Consider the following 20,442-nt stretch of genomic DNA (forward strand, 5'->3'; position numbering starts at 1 on the left):
AAGACCCTGACGGGAGCCAAATAAAGCACGTGGACGCGACGTGGAACCAGGCAAACGATTAGCAGTACGAAGAAAAATAAGGTGGGATAGGAGACCGAGAGGGATGGGGAGCAGGGCCTATGTGCTATTCTAAAATTGGCTGATCAGCAACTTCCATGGAAGGCCATTGGTTTAGACTATGCGCTCCCACTGCAGGAGGCATCGGTTTGATTCCTGGTTGGGGAACTAAGATATTGCATGCCGCACAGCTCTGCCAAATAAGTAAATAAATAAAAATACTTTACAAAAGTGGTTGTTACCATTAAGAAAAATAAAATAAGATTGGCTGGCCAGGGGAAGGCCTTTCTGAAAAGGTGACATTTGAATAAGGACCTGAATGTTACGTGAGTGGCATATGGTCAGTATCTGTCAGTTCAGTTCAGTTGCTCAGTCGTGTCCGACTCTTTGCAACCCCATGTACTGCAGCACACCAGGCCTCCCTGTCCATCACCAACTCCCAGAGTCTACTCAAACTCATAGCCAATGAGTCATCCAACCATCTCCTCCCACCTTCAATCTTTCCCAGCATCAGGGTCTTTCCTAGCGAGTCAGTTCTTCATACCATGTGGCCCAAGTATTGGAGTTTCAGCTTCAGCATCAGTCCTTCCAATGAACACCCAGGACTGATCTCCTTTAGGATGGACTGCTTGGATCTCACTGCAGTCCAAGGGACTCTCAAGAGTCTTCTTCAATACCACAGTTCAAAAGCATCAATTCTTTGGCACTCAGCTTTCTTTATAGTCCAACTCACATCCATACATGACCACTGGAAAAACCATAGCCTTGACTAGACGGACCTTTGTTGGGAAAGTAATGTCTCTGCCTTTTATATGCTGTCTAGGTTGGTCATAACTTTTCTTCCAAGGAATAAGTGTCTTTGGTCAGCACTCCATGAATCTTAGTGAGTGTTATAAATATGATGGCTATCATTAAATGGGCAGATGTGATGTTAAAAAATGTGTTTCAAATCCAGGCTCTGAATAAGCAGTGTTGTGGCTTTCTCTGAGTCTCCTGGAAAATAAAGATAGTGATATTGTCATAAGGTAAAAAAAATTGTAAGTCAGTAATTCAGGGACCATCTTTGGTATATTTGATGGGGAAAGTTTACAATTTCTAATCTAGTCAAATTTATCGTTCTTTCCTTTATGCTGGTATTTTTGTCTTGTTTAAGAAATCCTTTTTCACACTGAAGTCATACAGATACACTTCTAGAGAATGAGTTTCTAACCTTTTTTATGCTATGGATCCTCTGGTGCGTTTTTAAATGGCTAAGGTAAAAATTATAGGATTACAAAGGAAATCAATTATGCTAAAATTCAGCTATTAATTAAAATTTATGACATACTATGATATATAGTAAATGTGCTTCTTTTTAAAATAACAAGATTTAGCAGAAAATCTAATAGCTACTATAAATTTCCAAGTACTGATGAACATAAATAATATTTTGAGATACTTACAAAGACTGTAGTATAATATAAAAACATCTGTATTCTTATTAATGACTAAATCACAGGTACCAAAAGATTACTGTGGTCTGTTGTCTACATTAATTGCTGAATTTCTAAATTTTAGTTAGAGCTAGTGAAAATAAATATCAATTATTTTCCCATCCACATGTTCATGAACTGACCTAACTCTACCCACTGACACATTGTGTGTTAGTCTCTCAGTCTTGCCCAGCTTTTTGGGACCCCATGGACTGCAGCAGACCAGGCTTCCCTGTCCTTCACCATCTCCTGGAGTTTGCACAAACTCAAGTTCATTGAGTTGGGGATGCCATCCAACCATCTCATCCTCTGTCGTCCCCTTCTCCTCCTGCCTTCAATCTTTCCCAGCACCAGGGTCTTTCCCAATGAGTCAGTTCTTCGCTCAGGTGACCAAAGCATTGGTGCTTCAGCTTCAGCATTAGTGCTTCCAATGAACACCCAGGACTGATCTCCTTTAGGATGGACTGGCTGGATCTCTTTGCAGTCCAAGGGACTCTCAAGAGTCTTCTCCAACACTCCAGTTCAAAAGCATCAGTTCTTCGGTACCTAGCCTTTTTTATGGTCCATATATTTGACTATACAGACCTTTGTTGGCAAATGATGTCTTTGTTTTTTAATACGCTGTCTAGGTTTGTCATAGCTTTCCTTCCAAAGAGCAAGCGTCTTTCAATTTCATGGCTGCAGTTACAGTCAGCAGTGATTTTGGAGCCCAAGAAAATAAAATCTGCCACTGTTTCCATTTTCTCCCCTTCTATTTGCCATGAAGTGATGGGGCCAGATGCCATGATCTTAGTTTTTTGAATGTTGAGTTTTAAGCCAGCTTTTTTCACTCTCCTCTTTCACCTTCATCCAGAGGTCCTTTAGTTCCTCTTCACTGTCTGCCATTTGGGTGGTGTCAACTGCTAATCAGGTTTCCCAGATGGTGCTAGTGGTAAGAACCCACCTGCCAATGCAGGAGATATAAGAGACGAGAGTTTGATTCCTGGGTCAGGAAGATCCCCTGGAGAAGGAAATGGCAACCCACTCCAGTATTGTTGCCTGGAAAATCCCATGGACAGAAGAGCCTGGCGGGCTATGGTCCATAGGGTTACAAAGAGTTGGGCACAACTGAAGCGACTTAGCATGCATGCATGCATCTGCATATCTGAGGTTGTTGATATTTCTCCCGGCAATCTTGATTCCAGCTTATGATTCATTCAGCCCAGCATTTCACATGATGTACTCTGGCAAACCACTTCAGTCTTGGAAGAAGCCTTCCGAAAGGACTGCAGAAAGATCCTCTTCCCACTGGGGAAGGGAAGCCTTCTGCCCAGCTGCATGATCCTCTACTGCCCAGTGCAATCATTCTTCTGAGGAAACAGATGCTCCAGAATTCTCCTGTGTTGTGAACACGTGTGAGGCAGGAACAAGGTCTGAGGCAGTGCTGAGCCATGCTGCCATGTTGGAACCTGAGGCCAAAGGAGAAAAATCAGGGATCCTGATTCTGTCTTTATTTAAAATTTGGCTATTTTAGTCATCATGGAACTTTACTCGTTAATGTGTATTTTTTAAAAATATTGCATTAAGGGAATCCCTGGCAGTCCAGTGATTAGCACCCAGAGCTTTCACTGCAGGGACCCTGGTTCCATACCTAGTCGGGAAAGACCCCAAATACCAGTCTGTGCAGCCAGAAAAAGATACTTTTCAATAGAATACTGTATTAAAATATGAATTATTTTGAGTCCTGACTTGGGGGGAGAACGCCCTTAAATTTAGCATGCTCGGCTTCCTCTCCTCACCTTCATTCCTACTCTGGTCTGTGAGTCTCTGTGTGAAGCTATTTTCTCTAATGACAGTTTTGGAAGGACACTCCTGGCAAAAGTTCAAAACTTTATCTGTAGAGAAACACAGCGGTTAGGATTTACTGAGATAACAGGAAAGGAAGGCCACCTCCCAACCTAGAAACTGCTCATTGTCCAAGTGACTCTTGGCTGCCAACTGCCTTCTCCAAGTGAGAGAGAATAAACTAATTTCGTACCTACTCAGTCCAATAAAGTGCTTTGTCCTACCTCCACCTCCAGTGATAAGAGACAGACCAGTTCCTTTCCCATTGCTAAGCAACGGTGAAAAGAGTGCGCAGCATCTGTCCCGGCCTGACCGGCTGACGGGAATCAGTGTCTAAAGTTCTTGTTTGCATTCTGAAGTCAACAATAACTGCAGCTCTCTATTAGTGTTCATTAAGTTGGTTTACCGCTGGACCCACTCCAATCTCCACTTGGCGAGTCGACTGCGTTGTCCTCCTCGGGAAAGAAATATTTGGCAATAAAAACCCTGGGATGGTTTCCTCCCCTCATCTCCCCTCGAGAGGCTGGGACACTGTGGTCAGCAGCCCTGGAGGACAAGGCCTCTGTGGACGGTTCTGGAAGAGTGGGGTGGAGAACAGGGCGGGAAGACTCTGGTCTCCTGGAGCTGGCTTCTGTCCGCTCTGTGCTAAGACTAGGCCAGTGGAGCAGAAATCTATCTGTGAAATGAGCCGGGGCTGTACCCTGGCCCTGACGCCAGCCCCGAAGTTTCGAAAGCACTTCTGGGCCCCCTTCGTGGACGAGCTCCAGAGAGGGCCCCGGCCCAGGGGCCTGAGCAGCTCCGGCCTCTCCGGCCGGGGACGGGGTCAGACAGCGGCCTCGGTGCTACGGTAGAAAGCTCCAGCCCGCTTCAGAGAGTCGTCCTCGGACGCCGCTTCCCAGGGGCTGACTCGCCCCGGGGTGGCTGACGGCTGCCAGCCCCGCCAAGGAGCCCGCCCGCCCCCTTACGCGACCTGCCCTCGGTCCCCGGTTCTCAGGGTCCAGGTCTGCTCTGCGGACAGAACCGGAGAACAGCTCACGGCCGTGAGCGAGGATACTGCGCCCCTTTGCTCTCGGCTCTCCCCGGAGCGGAAGGGCGGCGCTGCGTGGCCGGGCCTCCTCTCTTCTCCGCCCGCGAGTGGCTGAGGGCTGGGCGGGATCGCAGGCCTGCCTGCGCCCCCTAGTGTACGCAGGAGCCCAGCGCCGCTGGAAGCTGCATGGGGGAGGCCGGGCTTGGCAAGAGTGCTTGCCGGTGGGGACTGAGGAGTGACCGCGGCGGGAGGGGCTAATTCCATGAGGCCGGGGCGGGAAAGAGGGAACCGGGTTTACACTCTTGATTCAGCTCGTGGCCCAGCAAACGGTCCTTCTTGAGCCCTCTCATCTCTCCTCTGCTGGGCTATGAAGCCAGAGGTCCTCTGAGACTCCATTACTGAGGTGAAGGGAGGTCCAAGCCATCCGAGTACGTTCCTCGTCCTGAGGAGCTACAGAACGGCCTTTGTTATTGCTGGTCAGTCACTCAGTCGTGTCCGACTCTTTGCAACCCCATGGACTGCAGCGCGCCAGGCTTCTCTGTCCTTCACTAGCTCCTGGAGTTTGCTCAAACGCATGTCCATCGAGTTGGTGATGCCATCCAACCATCTCATCCTCTGTCGTCCCCTTCTCCCCTTGCCCTCAATCTTTCCCAGCATCAGGGTCTTTTCCAATGAGTTGGGTCTTTGCCCCAGGTGGCCAAAGTATTGTAGCTTCAGCATCAGTCCTTCCAGAGAATATTCAGGGTTGATTTCCTTTAGGAGGGACTGGGTTGGTCTCCTTGCTGTCCAAGGGAGGACTCTCAAGAATCACAGAATGACCTTGGCTTGTGGTTAATATGTGCAGAAGCCTAATTGTTGTAAGATGAGAAGATAATCCAATAGCTTCTCTAAGATATTCTCAAAGTCCAGAGTCGCTTGCTTTGCTGTAGTTACTAAAATGTGTACTCAGTTCTGTACAGAGACACCTTCAGGCCATGATTCCCAAACAACAGACCAGCTGTGAAAGCTTGGGATGACCTGAACAGCAAGCTCCTTTCACCTCAGAACTCTGTAGAGTTTTCTCTGAAAGATGCAGGAGTTTGTGCACTCAGTAGTTCAGTTGTGTCCAAACCTTTGCAACCCCACGGACTGTATCCCCCCAGGCTACCCCATCCATGGAATTTTCCAGGCAAGGATATTGGAGTGGGCTGCCATTTCCTACTCCAGTGGATCTTCCTGACCCAGGGGTCAAACCCATATCTCCTGCATTGGCAGGTGAATTCATTACCACCGTGCCACCTTGGACGCCCACAGGAGAGAGCTTAGGTAAATGTGAAAAAGAGTCTGTTCTCAAGGTAAGCCAAGGCAGGGAGGGCACGGGAATGTGTTGTAGATACCAAGAACCATTCATTAAAAGAAGAATTGACTGTAACTTATCCCAGGGGTAACCAGGAGTCTCACCTACCTAGCAGCTTTAAGCAAATGGTTGCTTAAAAAATCTCTCCAGATTGACTAGTTTGATTAAAAAGTCAAGAACAAACACAAACAAAAACCAACCAAACAAACAAACATGTCAAAAACAAGAATGGGAAATAAGTTTAACTTTATGTACTTACTTTTGTCAACTGAAGAGCCTGACACATAGAGAATGATCCTGAAGGTTCAGTCTGCAGAAAAGTATCAGGATCGATTAGTAATGTCTGCCATGAGCACACGGGAGGACTACTGGTATGCGTGGCAACTAGGCAGGAAGAAAAGATAGTAGACTATAAGAACTATGTTAATTTAAGAAATTATTAAGAAATCTAAGCCACCTCACCTTTTGATGCTGTTTTTGGCCACTCTTGTCCTCAGGGCTTGTAATGATGTGGTTCTCCCACTTTCTGTGCTAGGGAACAGGGTATGTACTGCTCCCATCTTCTCCCTTCTTGGTTTGCCTGACTTCTCAGCTATCTTGAAGGCTGAATGAGTAGATTGTTGTGTGAATGTGTAGTTCTAGATTGTGACTTCATTTCCCAGGAATCTGAGCTTTGTCTCTTCAAGACTCCAGAGATGAGTGTCTAGAATTCCATCCCTCAAAATGTTATTTAAAAAGTAAAAAAATAAAAAGCAAATGAGAACTCAATAGATCAGAGGGAAGGAAATAAAACTTTGAGCATTCATTTATGTTGCAGGGAAAGCTGGATGAAAAGAAAGCACTTGTATGACTGCTGTTTGCCATCCCAGTGCATCACAGCAACTTAACTGCCAAATGATGCTGCTTTGCCCTGGGACCTTCTGAAATCCAAGTAGGCAGGCGAGCCCAGCAGTCTCACAAACCCACTTTTACATACACATGGCAGACTCCAAAGACTTCTACTCACTACTTGGCCCTGCAAATTGATACTTAGTCTATCAGTGGCCACACAAGGCAACAAGAGGAAATGGAATATAACATTGTTCTCAGCTCTCTAGGATCTAATCTAGGTATCTTAGGCCTGTGCTGCCAACGTTTTTGGTGGCAGGAGAGCTAGGGAATGGGGCATGAAAGACTCAACAGCAGAAAAAAATCCAATGGGTCTTCCAAAGGCTACTCCTATGGACAGGTTCAAGGATTCACCCATGGCTTCCACACTCCCTGTGATGGCCGAGTCTTTGTTCTCATCTTGGTAATGCATGTTGCATTGAGGTTTTCTGTGATTGTATCAGGGGGGTGGGCTCCATCTGGCCATCAAGGCCCATCCAAAGGTGGGTTGATGGACCCTAATAGCATGGACAGGTCTCAGGGGATCTGATAACCGCAGCCCTGCAGGACTGTTGTGTGGACCAGGGAGCAACCTTTCCTAGGGTGTGGCACAGGGCAGCTTGGCTGGGTGAGGCACTCACTCTGTGCTCCCACGGCACCCCCACAAGGGTCCCCCAGCTGATCGGTGCTCATCAGCTGTGGGCAGAAATCTCAGGGGCCAAAGGGAACGAGCTGGGGCTCCATAGAGCTGTGTCTAGCACCAGTGTCTAGCACCACGTCCAGCCCCTGGGCACAGATGAGGACGTTTGTTGGTGAGGAAGAAATAATGAATGACGTTTCAGGGATGTGAATATGGGCTGAACATCAGTCAGAACATTCTGGTCACTAGAACTGCCCATGATGGGATGGCCTGCCTTGGAGAGCACCAGTGGGGCACAGCAACTCCCCGGTACACATTCTGGTCAGACTGGAGCAGCGCAAAAGCATTTAGTGACGGGGGCCTGATGCTGAGTCCAGGGGCTCAGACACACGTGGGGTGATTCCTGGCTCCGCTACATACAACCGTGTGGGACTTGAAGGCAGTTGGCCTCGGTGACCTCATCTGTGAAATGGGGGTAATAACCCACTCTCAGTTCTCTTAAAGAAGCACCTGAGACAAGGGTGTGAGCAGAAGGCATTAGTTTGGGAGGTGATCCAGGAAGTGCAAGGGAAGCAGCAGTGAGAGGTGGACAAAGTGGGTAAAGTCTACCAAGGGCGCCTTATTAAGCCCTGCCTGGCCACCGGGGCTCACTCCTGTTGGGGAGCTTCAGAGGAACCCAGGGGGATGTCACTCTGAAGGATGAAAGTGATGTCCAGCGGCTTGAGGCAGGTCTTCAGTTCCCGGCCAGAGATTGAGGTCAGGCTGCAGCCGTGAGCATGCTGAATCCCCCCCGCTGGACCAGTGGCAAGGCACAAGGCCCCCACAGCTCTGCCGAAAATGAATTCCCATGAAGAAATGGGGAGCAGTATTTATTAGGAGGAAAGAGTTCATGTGGATAGACAGATGCATGGACACAGAGAGTGTCACCCACGTGGCGCTTTGAATCGCTTTCGGGCAGCTCTTCTGGGTTTCCTTTGCCCCGTCATCCTGCTTTCTCTGTTTCTGAGTCTGAATCTGGGTCTCCCTGGCAGCTCGATGGCAAAGAATCTGCCTGCCGACACAAGAGACGCAGGAGATGTGGACCCGATCCCCGGGTCGGGAAGACCCCGGGAAGGAAACAGCAACCCCCTCCAGTATTCTATAGCCTGGAGGATCCCCCGGACAGAGGAGCGTGGCAGGCTACAGTCCCAAAGTCACAAAGAGACACGACTGAGCGACGGAGCACGCACGCGCGCGTCTGTATTTGGCTTATCCCACGGGTGCGGGCGCACCTCTTAGCCAAGACAGATTCTAGTGAAGAGGCCTGTGGGGAGTTGCATCACTTACTCTGAGGGGTCGCCCCTCCCTTCTGAACCCAAGGCACCTTCCTGCGCACATGTAGTTGGCAAGGCCTCCCTGACCTTGATAATGGGAGTCGTGGTCTCTTACCTGGGCAGGGCTCAGCTTCTCCTGGTCTTCATCCTGCAGTTTCCGCCTGCAGGGGCCACACTGCAGCTGTTCCATCTGGCGCCCATCTGTCTCTCGCCTCTAAAGGCCCACCGTCTCTCCACCACCACCCATCACAGCCTTCCGGGCAAACCCGCCTGCTCTTCAGGGCAGACCCAGCTTCCTCTCTCCCCAAATCAGAAGCCACTGGAAGTGGGGAGCAGTCCCTCCAACCACAGCTGCCATCAGAGGTGGACAAACGTTTCCGCAGTTACAGGATGGAGCAGGAGCTCCATGAGAGAGGGACTTGTCAAGACAGTGGTCACTCAACAAATGCATTTTGAATTAACGCACATTATAAAGATGAAAGAAAATAATACTCTAAAATGTTTAACGCTCTACCCAATAGTAAAGTGCTACACCCAGCTGCTATTACTGTTATTACTGATTTCTTTTTCTTAATAGACAGTGGTACTCTCCAAGAGGAATGGGAACCATCTGGGGTGATGCTGTAATCTTTGGGCTTGTGTGTTTGCTTGGAGGACTCGCTGTTTTGGAGAAGATGGAAATGGTTCTGACCTACAGAATGAAAGCTCTAGAGGATTAGGACAGCCTTGCAGGGATCCAGGCACACTGGAGTTTCTCAGCTGGCTTTTAGTGAAGTCACTCCCTTTAATACCCTCTGACATGTGGCCTAATGGTTTTCTGAGTTAAACTGACAGTTTTAAAGCAGGAACAATAGGACTTGTGTCAGGGAGAATTACCTGGTGACCCCCAGCTGTCCTAAGTAGTGGTTTAACTGGATGGATGCTTTAAAAAAAAAATACAAAAGGTTGTGCAGACACTCTCTCACCATTGAGCTCAAACCCTACCCCAAGGTGCAAAAACTCAAGAAGCTGAAGCATTTTTATCCTGTGAATCCATGCTCTGAACTGTCTGAAGGTGCTTCAGCCACGTTAGCCATCACATACCTCCTGGATGAAGGCGGAGCCCCATGGCAGGAGGAAACAAGGAGACAAACAGGTGGGCCTCCATTTTCCTGCCAGAGAAGCCCTCTTCTGCAGAGCTGCTTTTGAAAGCTGTGGTCTTGACCCAGATCTCTTTCCTAAAGGAAATCTTTTCTCCACCCTGAACAAAGTCGGCCTCAGGGAAGACGGCAGGTGACGCCCCCTGAGATGGCTGGTGTGCCCGGGATACCATGGAGAGAAAAAACAAACAGGATACTTTAGAAGGAATTCAGGGGGACTTCCTGCAGGCACCTTGGCATGGTTCCCTGCAGCTTCCATTTCTTTCTTTCTTCGGCTGCACTGAGAGGCTTGCAGGATCCTAGCTCCCCAACCGGGAACTGAACCTGGGCCATGACAGTCAGAGCGGAATCCTAAGCCCTGGCCCCCAAGGGACTCTCCCCTGCAGCTTTAGAACCCGCAGGCGGTGGCCCCTTCCTCCAGGGATGGCAGCTCGGGTCTGAGCCCTCCTGGCCACTACACTGAGGTTTCTCCCATCGCCCAGTCAGCGTTCTCAGGATGCACGTGTCCGCACCCTACTGAATGGCCACCCCGAAGACTGACGTTCTCATTTTCAGGCATTTGAAATTCTCCTGACCTGGGAAGATGGGTTCCAGAAGCCAGCTGTCTTTTTTTTTCCCCCTGTGGTCTAAGATGTCCAACCTCCTCTTCCTCCAAACAAATGCTCCTGGATCACACTGCAAAGAGCAGCAGAAGAAAAGAGTTTTTAAAAATACATTGGCTTGAGCTGCCCTGTCGATACTAATGCATTCAGGAAGCTGAAGGTGGCTCCCAGGACAGCTATGTCAGGTCTGGCATTCAGATATTTAGTGGCCGAGTAATTACTGTAATAATTAATTTCCGTTGCTTAATCCAGCAATCAGGCATGTCGCTTTACACATGGGAAAATGTTAGTCCCTGTAGGGCAGTGTGTGTGTGTAAAATACAGAGCAGCAATTGTTATTTTGTTAAGATCTGGAGATCTGTTTGTGGAATAAATAAGATGCTTTTAGATGGGTTTTGCAGTCATAGGTTTGGGAGAAAAGCAGTAAGTAAATAAAGAGAGAAAAGAAAATGTCCCAGGACTTCCCTGGTGGTCCAGTGGCTAAGACTCCGTGCTCCCAGTGCAGGGGACCCGGGTTTAATCCCTGGTCAGGGAGCCAGACCCCACAGGCTGCAACTAAAAAAAAAAAAAAAAAAAAAAAAAAATCCCACACCTGGCATAGTCAAAACAAATAACAAATATTTTTAAAAAATTAAATGTCCCAAATTTCAAATGCCACCCTGGTGAGAATTTCTGCAAATTAGTGTGTTAGTCACTCTGTTGTGTCTGACTGTTTGCGACCCCATGGACCTGCCAGGCTCCTCTGTCCATGGGATTCTCCAGGCAAGAATACAGGAGTGGGTTGCCATTCCCTTCTCCAGGGGATCTTCCCAACCCAGGGATCAAACCTGCATCTCTGTATTTCAGGCAGATTCTTCAGGTTTGGCCAAATGTAACAGTTTGCAGCTTTGGAAACAGCAATGTGAAATGGGTTAAGCTTTCACAAATCCTGTCTTCCTTTCACAAATCCAGCTTTCCTGAGCCATGATGCTCCATAGAAATATCCTGCAGGACACAGATGTCATTTTAACTTTTCTAGGACCCACACATTTTAAAAGTACAAAGAGGTAATGAAATTATTTTTAAAATAAAGTTCACTTAATGCGCTAGATCTGAAATATTATGGCCTTAAAATCAATAGAACAACATATTACTGGGACAGTTTGCATTTTTTTTCATATAGTCTTTGAAACCTGATGTGGTTTTCACACATGTAGCATATTTCAGTTTAGTTCAAAATTTGGTTTCAGTCTCAATAGTCACATTTAAAATGCCCAACAGCCACATGTGACCAGTGGCCTCTCTACTGGCCAACATGGAGATACAGGCTCTGGTCAGAGGCACTTCTATGCAGCCACTGCTGATACAGAAATGTATAGCTGACAGTGTTGTTTTGTGGGTCAAAGATGATGTGATTCAATTTAAACGGTTCCTGGACACTTTGACAGGCTGAGGTAGAGATCAGCATATCTTTCTCATCTTTAAACCTCCCCTTGACGTCCTTTTCGTGTCTGTTTTCATCCTCCCGGGGTGGAGTCCGTTGCAAGGACCCAGTCATGTTGAATGCCTCGTCCCGCACCAAGGGAGCAGGTAGAGAAAAAGCATTGAGGTTGACTCTGAACTCAAGGGATTTGCCATCGGGAAGAAGAGGTTGTATCAAAACAAAAGGATGGGCAGGTCCCATCAGACAGCATAGAGTCTGAGGTCAGGTGAAATGTGATTAAACGCCGAAATGAAAGGTGCATGGGGGTAAACAGGGTGGCCGCACTCACCGGGACAATTTCTAGGGAAAGGCAGGTCCTTCGAGGCTGACTAGGGCTCCCACAGGCCCAGAAGAAGGGCATCTGGGGAAAGGTACTATGGGGGCCCCGCGAGCATCCCCCCATCCACGCCCACGAAGCCGGGACTCACGTCTGCACCTGCCTTGCTCTGTTCAGTTCAGTCGCTCAGTAGTGTCCGACTCTTTGCGACCCCATGGACTGCAGCACGCCTGGCCTCCCTGTCCATCACCAGCTCCCGGAGTTTACTCAGACTCATGTCCGTTAAGTCGGTGATGCCATCCAGCCATCTCCTCCTCTGCCGTCTGCTCTAGTCAAGGTCAGCCCGAAACTGGAGCTGCTGTGCGGCTCGGTCGGCCGGGCCTGCCTTCTTCTCTGAAAGCCTCCGTTCCCCTCCGCGCCCTCTGTCTCAGCCTTCCCTCTCCTCGCCCACCGTGCAGCCATGACTGCAGCAGACTAGCTCCCCATCTTCTGGGGGGACCTGCTTCTAGCCCCCACGCGGGGGGCGGGGCCCTCTGACCAGCTCTGGCCGATGAGCCGAGAGCAGAGCGAAGGGACTCGCTCCCAGGCCAAAGCACTCAGCTGCCGATGCGGGGCCTCCAGGACGTCCTCCAGGGAGATGGCCTGAGATGGCTGCTCCGTCAGTAACCGCAGGGATTCATCCTTTGTGCTGACTTCAGACGGGCACATCCTGGGAGGCAGGACTGCACTGTGGGGGGTTTCAACTCTGTCCCATAGACGTTGCCCCCACAATTCGACCTCGCCCGTCCTGAGTGATACAGCCCCTCCACTGAGAGGGCGCTAGGGTTAAACAGCAAGGACAGCAAACCAGTCAATCCCAAAGAAAATCAACCCTGATTATCACTGGACTGATGCTGAAGTAAAGCTCCAATACTTTGGCCACATGATGCGAAGAGTCAACTCACTGGAAAAGCCCCTGATGCTGGGAAAGATTGAGGGCAGGAGGAGAAGAGGGCAACAGAGGATGAGATGGTTGGATGGCATCACCGACTCGATGGATATGAGTTTGAACAACCTCCAGGAGATGGTTAAGGACGGGGAAACCTGGCTTGCTGCAGTCCACGGGGTCAGACACAACTGAGGTAGTGAACAAGAACCACTGAGAGAGGCTGGGACGCATGGATTGGGCAGAGGGGCCCGGGGGGTAATGTCTTAAGTATACATCAAAAACCTTGGAATGCCTGGCTCTCTGCTGAGGGGAAGCCCCTCCACGGTCACCTAAGACCTTAGGAGGCTCCTTCCAGGACTCGGAGGCTGGGGACCCAGACAGACCCAGGTCCGGTGCCCAGCCCATTGTCCAGCCCCTCCCACGGCGGGGGAGCCAGGCAGGGTCAGCACTCAGCGATGGGTACCTGGGGCGGAAGGGGGTCGAGACCCCAGATCTGTCTCAGAGAATGAGAAGGAAGAGGACGGGGCTCAGACCGCGGTGCTGAGGAAGCGAAGGACGTGGAGCCAACGAGGCTCATGCTTTCCCTGGACCACCGTCCAGACGGTCCCTCTTCCTCCGTGATCCTGCAGCCACGCTCCTTCCCAAGCCCTCCCCGTCCCCGCTCACCCCTCCCAGACCATCCTGAGTCACCTCCAAGGTGAGGGACGGGTCTCCCACGTTCAGTCCGTCATTTAACACACAGGCATTGAAGACCCCAATGTGCTTGGCTTCTGGATACAGAGGTGTCCTGATGTACTTCTGTCCCTAAGGAGTTCCATCTGGTGGGGGAGAGAGACGAGGTCTAAGCGCTGGGAAAGACCTCCAGAGGGGGCTGCCAGGAGCACAGAGCAGTCAGGGAGGGCTTCCCAGGGGAGGTGAGCAGCAGCGGTCAGGCAGAGCTGAGGGAGGGGCCGTCCAGGCACAGGCAGCGAGGGAGACACAGGAGAAAGGGCAGAGCTGGGCTATTTGGAGAAGGCTAAGTGTCTGGGCGGGAGCGGCCCAGGAGGCCCTGTGGGTGAGCAGTAAGATATGAGGCTGGAATGGAAGGGGCAGGACCTGGTCACCAAGGGCCCGGTAACCATGGCGATGGGATGCACACAGGCCAGCCAGGAGCTGCTGCAGATTCAAGCAAGGAACGCCTTGATCAGATTCGTGTGCAGTTGGAAGGGCGTGGGGGGAGTTATTTAGTGAGCTGGCAGACAGGAAGCGACCTTTGTTGAGGGTTTATTTGTGTGTCTTGTGTGTTTATTTGTGTTCAGCAAAACCTGCCCTGGCACAGGTGGTGGGGAAAGATGAGCCCGGGGCAGAGGGCAGAAAGCGGGAGGAGGACGGAGGATGACGGAGGCTTTTAACAAACTGCACACACTTGGTTTGCTCTGGGTGAGGGGCCAGGGAGTGGTGGGAGGGGCGGGATGGTGGAGAGAGAGACCCCGTGAGATGAGGAGTCAGAGGCAGAGAGGGAGCAGCTGGCACAGAAGCTCTCCATGAGGGAAGGCAGCGAGGAGGAGGCGCAGAAACGGGGACCAGCCTGGACTCAGGATGGCTGAGGCTCTTCTGCAGGCGTGCTGGGAGCTCAATCCCGCAGTTGTGTCTGACACTTTGCGACCCCATGGACTGTGGCCTGCCCAGCTCCTCTGCCCAGGGGATTCTCCAGGCAAGAATTCTGGAGTGGGGTTGCCATGCCCTCCTCCAGGGGATCTTCCCAACCCAGGGAGTGAACCCTTGCATCTCCTGCATTGGCAGGCGGGTTCTTTACCACTAGCGCCATCTGCAAGGAGGGATGTTTAATTTTATTTTATTTTATTTAGTATATAAGTCAGTGGTCCCCAGTCAGGGGTGGGTTTCGCAGAAGACAATTTTTCCATGGACCAGGGTTGGGAGGTGAGGGGGTGCAGGCAGGGATGGTTTCCAGATGATTCAAGCACATTACATTTACTGTGCACTTTATTTCTATTACTATTTACATTGTGATATATGACGAAGTAACCACACAGCTCGCCATAATGCAGAATCAGTGGGAGCCCTGAGCTTGCTTTCCTGCACCTAGATGGTCCCATCTGGGGGCGATGGGAGAGTGACGGGGAGCGGCTGTAAACAGACGTGCGGCCTGTCTCCTAACAGGCCCTGGGCGGTCGGTGGCCTGGAGGCTGGGGGCCGCTCATTTACATCATGAGCAGCACTGGACGTCGGGGTCCTCCTACCCCAACGCCGACGCCCACCAGTCCTCATCAGAATGACTTCTTTGTGGGTGTGGGTAACACCACAGGTCCAGAGAGGATCCAGAGAAGTCAGGAGAAGCGAGAAACGGGGGTAAGGTGACACGGACCTTCCGTGACAAGGAAGATCCCCCACGGAGGATTACTGGAGATCCTCCCGGTGGGGGGAGGGGGGTTTCATCATGTGAGAAAAAATTATTTCTTTATTTTTAAAAATTTTGGCCACACCCCATGGCATATGGGACCTCGGTTCCCTGACCAGGGATCAAACCTGGGCCCCCTGCAAAGGAAGGTGGAGTCTTAACCACTGGACTGCTCAACGAGGCCCCAAATTTCCTTAATGTAATAAAGAAAATGATGACCAAGAAGGTGACAGCCACTTAGGCTATAACACCACTTTGAATAAGAAAATACAGGTAAAACAGTATCTGTATTTTCTTTAGAACACCTCAGTACAGACATAAGAGGTGTATGTATACGCAACTTAAACTGATGACCGAGGGGGAGGGGGAGGCAGTAAACGTGGGAAGGACCCCAAGTTTCAAATGTTGCTTCCTAAATCTTCCCCAGAATTTAATTAAGAAATATGAAAAATACATCTTTTGGCTAAATGAGCAGTGTCTGATACGTACATGGCTAGAAAGATACATACAAGCATGTCTTCACGTTCGCAAGAAAGCAGCGTTAGAATCTATCGCTTTGGGCCTAGAAACTTGGTCTTGTTCTCTCCTCACCCCACCCCCAATACTCTTAGAGGATTCTGTCACCTCATTAGGTAAAACAGTTAGTTCTGCCATGAGAATATTATTGCATTTGCCTCAGATGAATCCAGGTTAATTAGGGTACCCTGTAGTAACCAACGGCTCCCTCCTTCCACTCCAAAATGCGCTGGCTTAAAGGGTGAGACTGCTCTCTCAAATAACCACCTCTACCTAGATGAAAGGCCAGGCTGATTCAGGGATGTGGGTTCCTTACTGGTACTTCCTTCTTGGTACAGTTTCATCCCTAGAGTATTGTCTTCCCAGGCCAAAGCTGAGTTGTGGGATCTCCATGTTTCTCCGTTTTTCTTTCCCTTCCTACAGAAAGGGAAAAGAAGGCAGTCTGCGTGCATTTGGTCATGTTGGTCGACTTCTAAGTTGCAGTAGAAGTTTTCAATTGTTGTTTCGGTTGGATGAGTTGGGCTGTCTCTCAGAAGATAGCCTGGGAGTGGATTGCCTCCCTTGTGCTCACGTTTCACTGGCTCGGACTTCGTCATGAACCACCACCCCGGGTGGAGGAAGACGAGAGCAGTGAGGTCCCGGGTTCAACACCATCTGCGTGCCTTCGGTTCCGTTACCGCGAAAGGAGGGAGAGTGGACTTTGGTCTCCCTGCCACAGAGCTCTTCTTCAAGGTTCTCATCGAAGGGCGTTAAAGGGCAGAGGGTTGGGACTTCATGGGAACAGGCAGCATCTAGACTTGGTGCCTGTGACACGTGCGTATCTGTCTCTTTGTGACCCCATGGACTGTAGCCCGCCAGGCTCCTCTGTCCATGGAATTTTCCAGGCAAGGATACCGGAGGGGGTTGCCATTTCCTACCCCAGGGGATCTTCCCAGACCCAGGGACTGAACCCACATCTCCTGAGTCTCCTGCATTGGCAAGTGGATTATTTCACACCGGGCCACCTGGGAAGCCCTAATGTTTGTAGGTGTGGCAGGATTTGGTCTCAGAACTGCTTTCATTATAGTTTAGTTGATGGCGAGGTTGTGGATAAGAGCCGGCTGCTCTGAGCATGGAGTGACCAGCATCAGCTTGTTACACAGTGTGGGACCGGGGTCCCACCCCTGAGCTGCTGAGTCAGAATCGGCCCTTGAACTACATCGCCAGCTGACTCCTGGAGAAGCACAGTCTGCCCGCACCTTTACTTGATCTTGACTTCGGCTTCTTACATGGACAGTTTTCCCTTGATTTTTTCCAGCTGGAGAAGTTCGGGCAGCACCCGTGATAGTGCTTTTCAAACTGTAACTGAGGACCTACTAGTGAGCAGTGACATCGTTTCAGCAGATCCTACCCAGTATCGAAGGGCTTCCCCGGTGGCTCAGAGGGTAAAGCGCCTGCCTGCAAGGCGGGAGACCTGGGTTCGATCCCTGGGTCGGGAAGATCCCCTGGAGGAGGAAACGGCAACCCACTCCAGTATTCTTGCCTGGAGAATCCCATGGACAGAGGAGCCTGGTGGGCTACAGTCCATGGGGTCGCAAAGACACGACTGAGCGACTTCACTCACTCACTCACGTCACTCACTCACCCAGTGTTGAAAGAAAGGCAGAAAAGACAGAACAAAGAAAAAGCGTCACACTAGTTGAGGATGAGCATTGTCTTCAGTTACAGATACTTGGAGATGTGTCAGGGTAGGTCACCGCCAAAAACTACAGAGTCCTTTGAAAGTCACAGACAAGGAGGCAGGGGTGTGCGGCAGGGAGTTCACAGACTTAGTGGCCAACAGTCCTGGGGTTGAATCCCACCTCTGAACAGCATGACTTTGGTCAACATCGAACCTCATTTCCTCCTGTGTGAGACGGACTTCCCAGGTGGCGCTGGTGGTGAAGAACTCGCCTGCCGACGCACGAGACATGGGTTTGATCCCTGGGTCGGGGAGATCCCCTGGAGGAGGGCAGGGCAACCCACTCCAGCATTCCTGCCTGGAGAATCCCACGGACAGAGGGGCCTGGTGAGCTACAGTCCACGGGGTCACACTGAGTCAGACACGACTTAGCGACGACGCACAGCAAAGTGGGTCAGTTTCAGCCTCTTCTTAGGTTGCGGCACTCACCAGGAGGGGCTGGGCATAAATCCCTTGCGGGTCCCTCTTTCCCCTTGGACGTGTCCTCTTTCTTTTTAGGAGCAGGGTAGCTCGCCTGGGGCCTAAATGAGTCAGGATCCCTAACTCTCTGGGTCTGAGTTTCCCTGTTTGTAAAGGAAGGCGCCTTAGCCTGGAAGGTGCTCTGCGCTAGGGTCCGGCAGGGACTGCGTCCAGAAGGCAGGTGCACGTGGCGTGTGTGCGTGTGGTATGGCCGTCCAGGTGCACGTGGCGTGTGTGTGTGTGTGTGTGTGTGTGTGTGTGTGTGTGCGCGTGTGTCGGGGGTGGAAGGACCCTCCTCCAGCCTCAGGGCCCTGCGGGCGCCGAGCTGGCGGATCCCACCCCAGGCAGGGACGGGCGGGCCTCCCCGGGGCCCCGGGCGCGTCCGGCGGGCGGAGCGGCAGCGCCACCGTGTGGCCGCGCAGCGTCAAGCCGCCGAGCCTCGCCGGGAGGGAGCGGGCGCCGTGGGGGGCGCTCGCCTGGCCACCTCGGCCCTTCCCGCCGCCCCGGCCATCCCGGCCACCCCGGCCACCCCGGCCCGGTCCCGCCGCCCCTCTGCGGAGCCGCCTGCGCTCGCAAGGTGGGGCGGGCGCGTTTCCCCCGGGGCCCCCATGTGAGAGAGAATGCGGATCCCGACGGAGGCCCGCATCCAGCCGTATCTCCTGGTAGGAGGGCGCTGGTCTTGCAAGGCGGGAGGTCCAGGCTTCGTGGCCTTGCCGCCCCTCTAGTTTTCCCCTTCCCTGTGGATCGAACCACCCCTCCCAGGGTTCGGGCTCTGCGTTTCCTCTTGGGTCCCGCAGCGGAAGGGGGAGCCGTGGGCAGCTCCCCGCCAGGGTGTCCAGATGCACTTGGCTTAGGGAGCGCAGCCTGGAGGGTCCCGAGCTGCCGGAAGCCCGGCCCCTCCTCCGGCAGCAGAGGTGCCAAGGGGCCCTGACTCCAGGAATGATGGCCGCGCCCCCCCCCCCCCTCCACCTTGCCGCCTCCCACCCACCCCAACCCTCCATACTCTCCAGACCCCGAAGTTTTCAGGCGCTTTGGTCTCTGAGGTCAGAGATGAAGCAAGAGCAGGAGAATTCAGAGACACCCCGGGCTCCCCCCCACCCCCCACTGTGGGAACGCACCCTCCCTCCACGCCCACTTTAACCTCTTATTTATTGAGGTTCACCCTGGGCATAGCCTTTGTGCTAAATTCCCCTCAGAAAGGAATCCTTTGGGCATTTAACAAAGTATAGCTGAGAAAGATGAGGTCAAAACAGAGTAGGTCATTTGCACAAGGTCGCCCTGTTAATAAGGGTCCCAGGTGGCCCCAGTAGTAAAGAACCCGCCCGTCAGAGCAGGAGATGTAAGAGATGGAGGTTTGATCCTGGGTTGGGAAGATCCCCTGGAGAAGGACATGGCAACCCACTCCAGTATTCTTGCCTGGAGAATCCCATGGACAGAGGAGCCTGGTGGGGTAAAGTCCATGGGGTGGCAAAGAGCTGAAGCAGCTTAGCACGCACCCTGTTAGTAAGTAACAGACAAGAAAACCCCAGTCCGGTCGTCTTTCTCCCAAGACCATCACCATTTGAAGAAGACATCTTTTGCTTCTGCACCCCTGGCCTAAGAGGGGGCGAGGAGCTCTTTATTGAGCCGAATCAGAGAAACCCGGGAGCTGGGAAGAGAGCTCCCATCTTCTCTTCCAAGAGACAGGTCTTGGCAAGGGATGGGTCTTGGTACCAGGCCCGCGGTCCCTACGCCCCTAGCAGGAGCGCCCCACCCAGCAGCCTCATCTGCAAGATGGAAACCCAGGAGGGGGCTTGTCGCCTGTCTTCTCTCCTATAGCTGTCCGTCTTGACCATTCCAACTCCCGCACATGAGGGAACAGGGGAGAGAAGGTCCACTGAAACCTGAGGCTAATTACCTGGCCTGTTGGAGGGCTTCTGGAGGTCACACCTGGGGGTAGTGATCATGATTAGCTCTGGACTTGGTGCAAGTTAAGTATTTACAACTTTCTGAGTCTGCTCTCCCTTGTGACTACTAACAACTAATGCTTTTAAAGCACTTGTCAAATCTAAACAGAATCCGTGAATTATCACAGTGTTTACAAAAACATCATAAGTGGTATTATTAGCCTCATTGTCCATAGGAGGGAATTGAGGCCGGAGAAGTTAAATATCTTGCCTAGGACTTTCCTGGTGGCTCAGCAGTAAAAGAATCTGCCTGCAAAGCAAGAGGACTGGGTTTGATCGCTGGGCGGGGGAGATCCCCTGGAGAAGGACATGGCAGCCCACCCCAGTATTCTCGCCTGGAGAATCCCATGGACAGGGGGCCTGGCGGGCTACAGTCCACAGGATCGCAAAAGAGTCAGACACGACTGAGCAACTAAACAGGCAACAACAACAGGTCCCAGAGACAACAGGCGGCAGCGT

At 51.5% G+C, this 20,442-nt stretch overlaps 1 long non-coding RNA gene across 2 annotated transcripts; it reads right to left on the reverse strand.

Moving 5' to 3' along the window:
• Nucleotides 1-534: 534 nt before the first annotated feature.
• LOC133067151 (uncharacterized) lies at nt 535-4,371 on the reverse strand. 2 transcript variants are annotated; one of them, XR_009695208.1, is made up of 3 exons: nt 3,578-4,371; nt 3,308-3,403; nt 535-2,977 (listed from the first exon to the last, which is right to left on the reverse strand). It is a non-coding gene; the product is annotated as an uncharacterized LOC133067151 (long non-coding RNA). The 2 variants fall into 2 exon arrangements; XR_009695209.1 differs by having other exon boundaries at nt 3,551-4,371.
• Nucleotides 4,372-20,442: the final 16,071 nt, after the last annotated feature.

This window comes from Dama dama, chromosome 12, assembly GCF_033118175.1.
Source record: "Dama dama isolate Ldn47 chromosome 12, ASM3311817v1, whole genome shotgun sequence".
NCBI classification, from domain to species: Eukaryota; Metazoa; Chordata; class Mammalia; order Artiodactyla; family Cervidae; genus Dama; species Dama dama.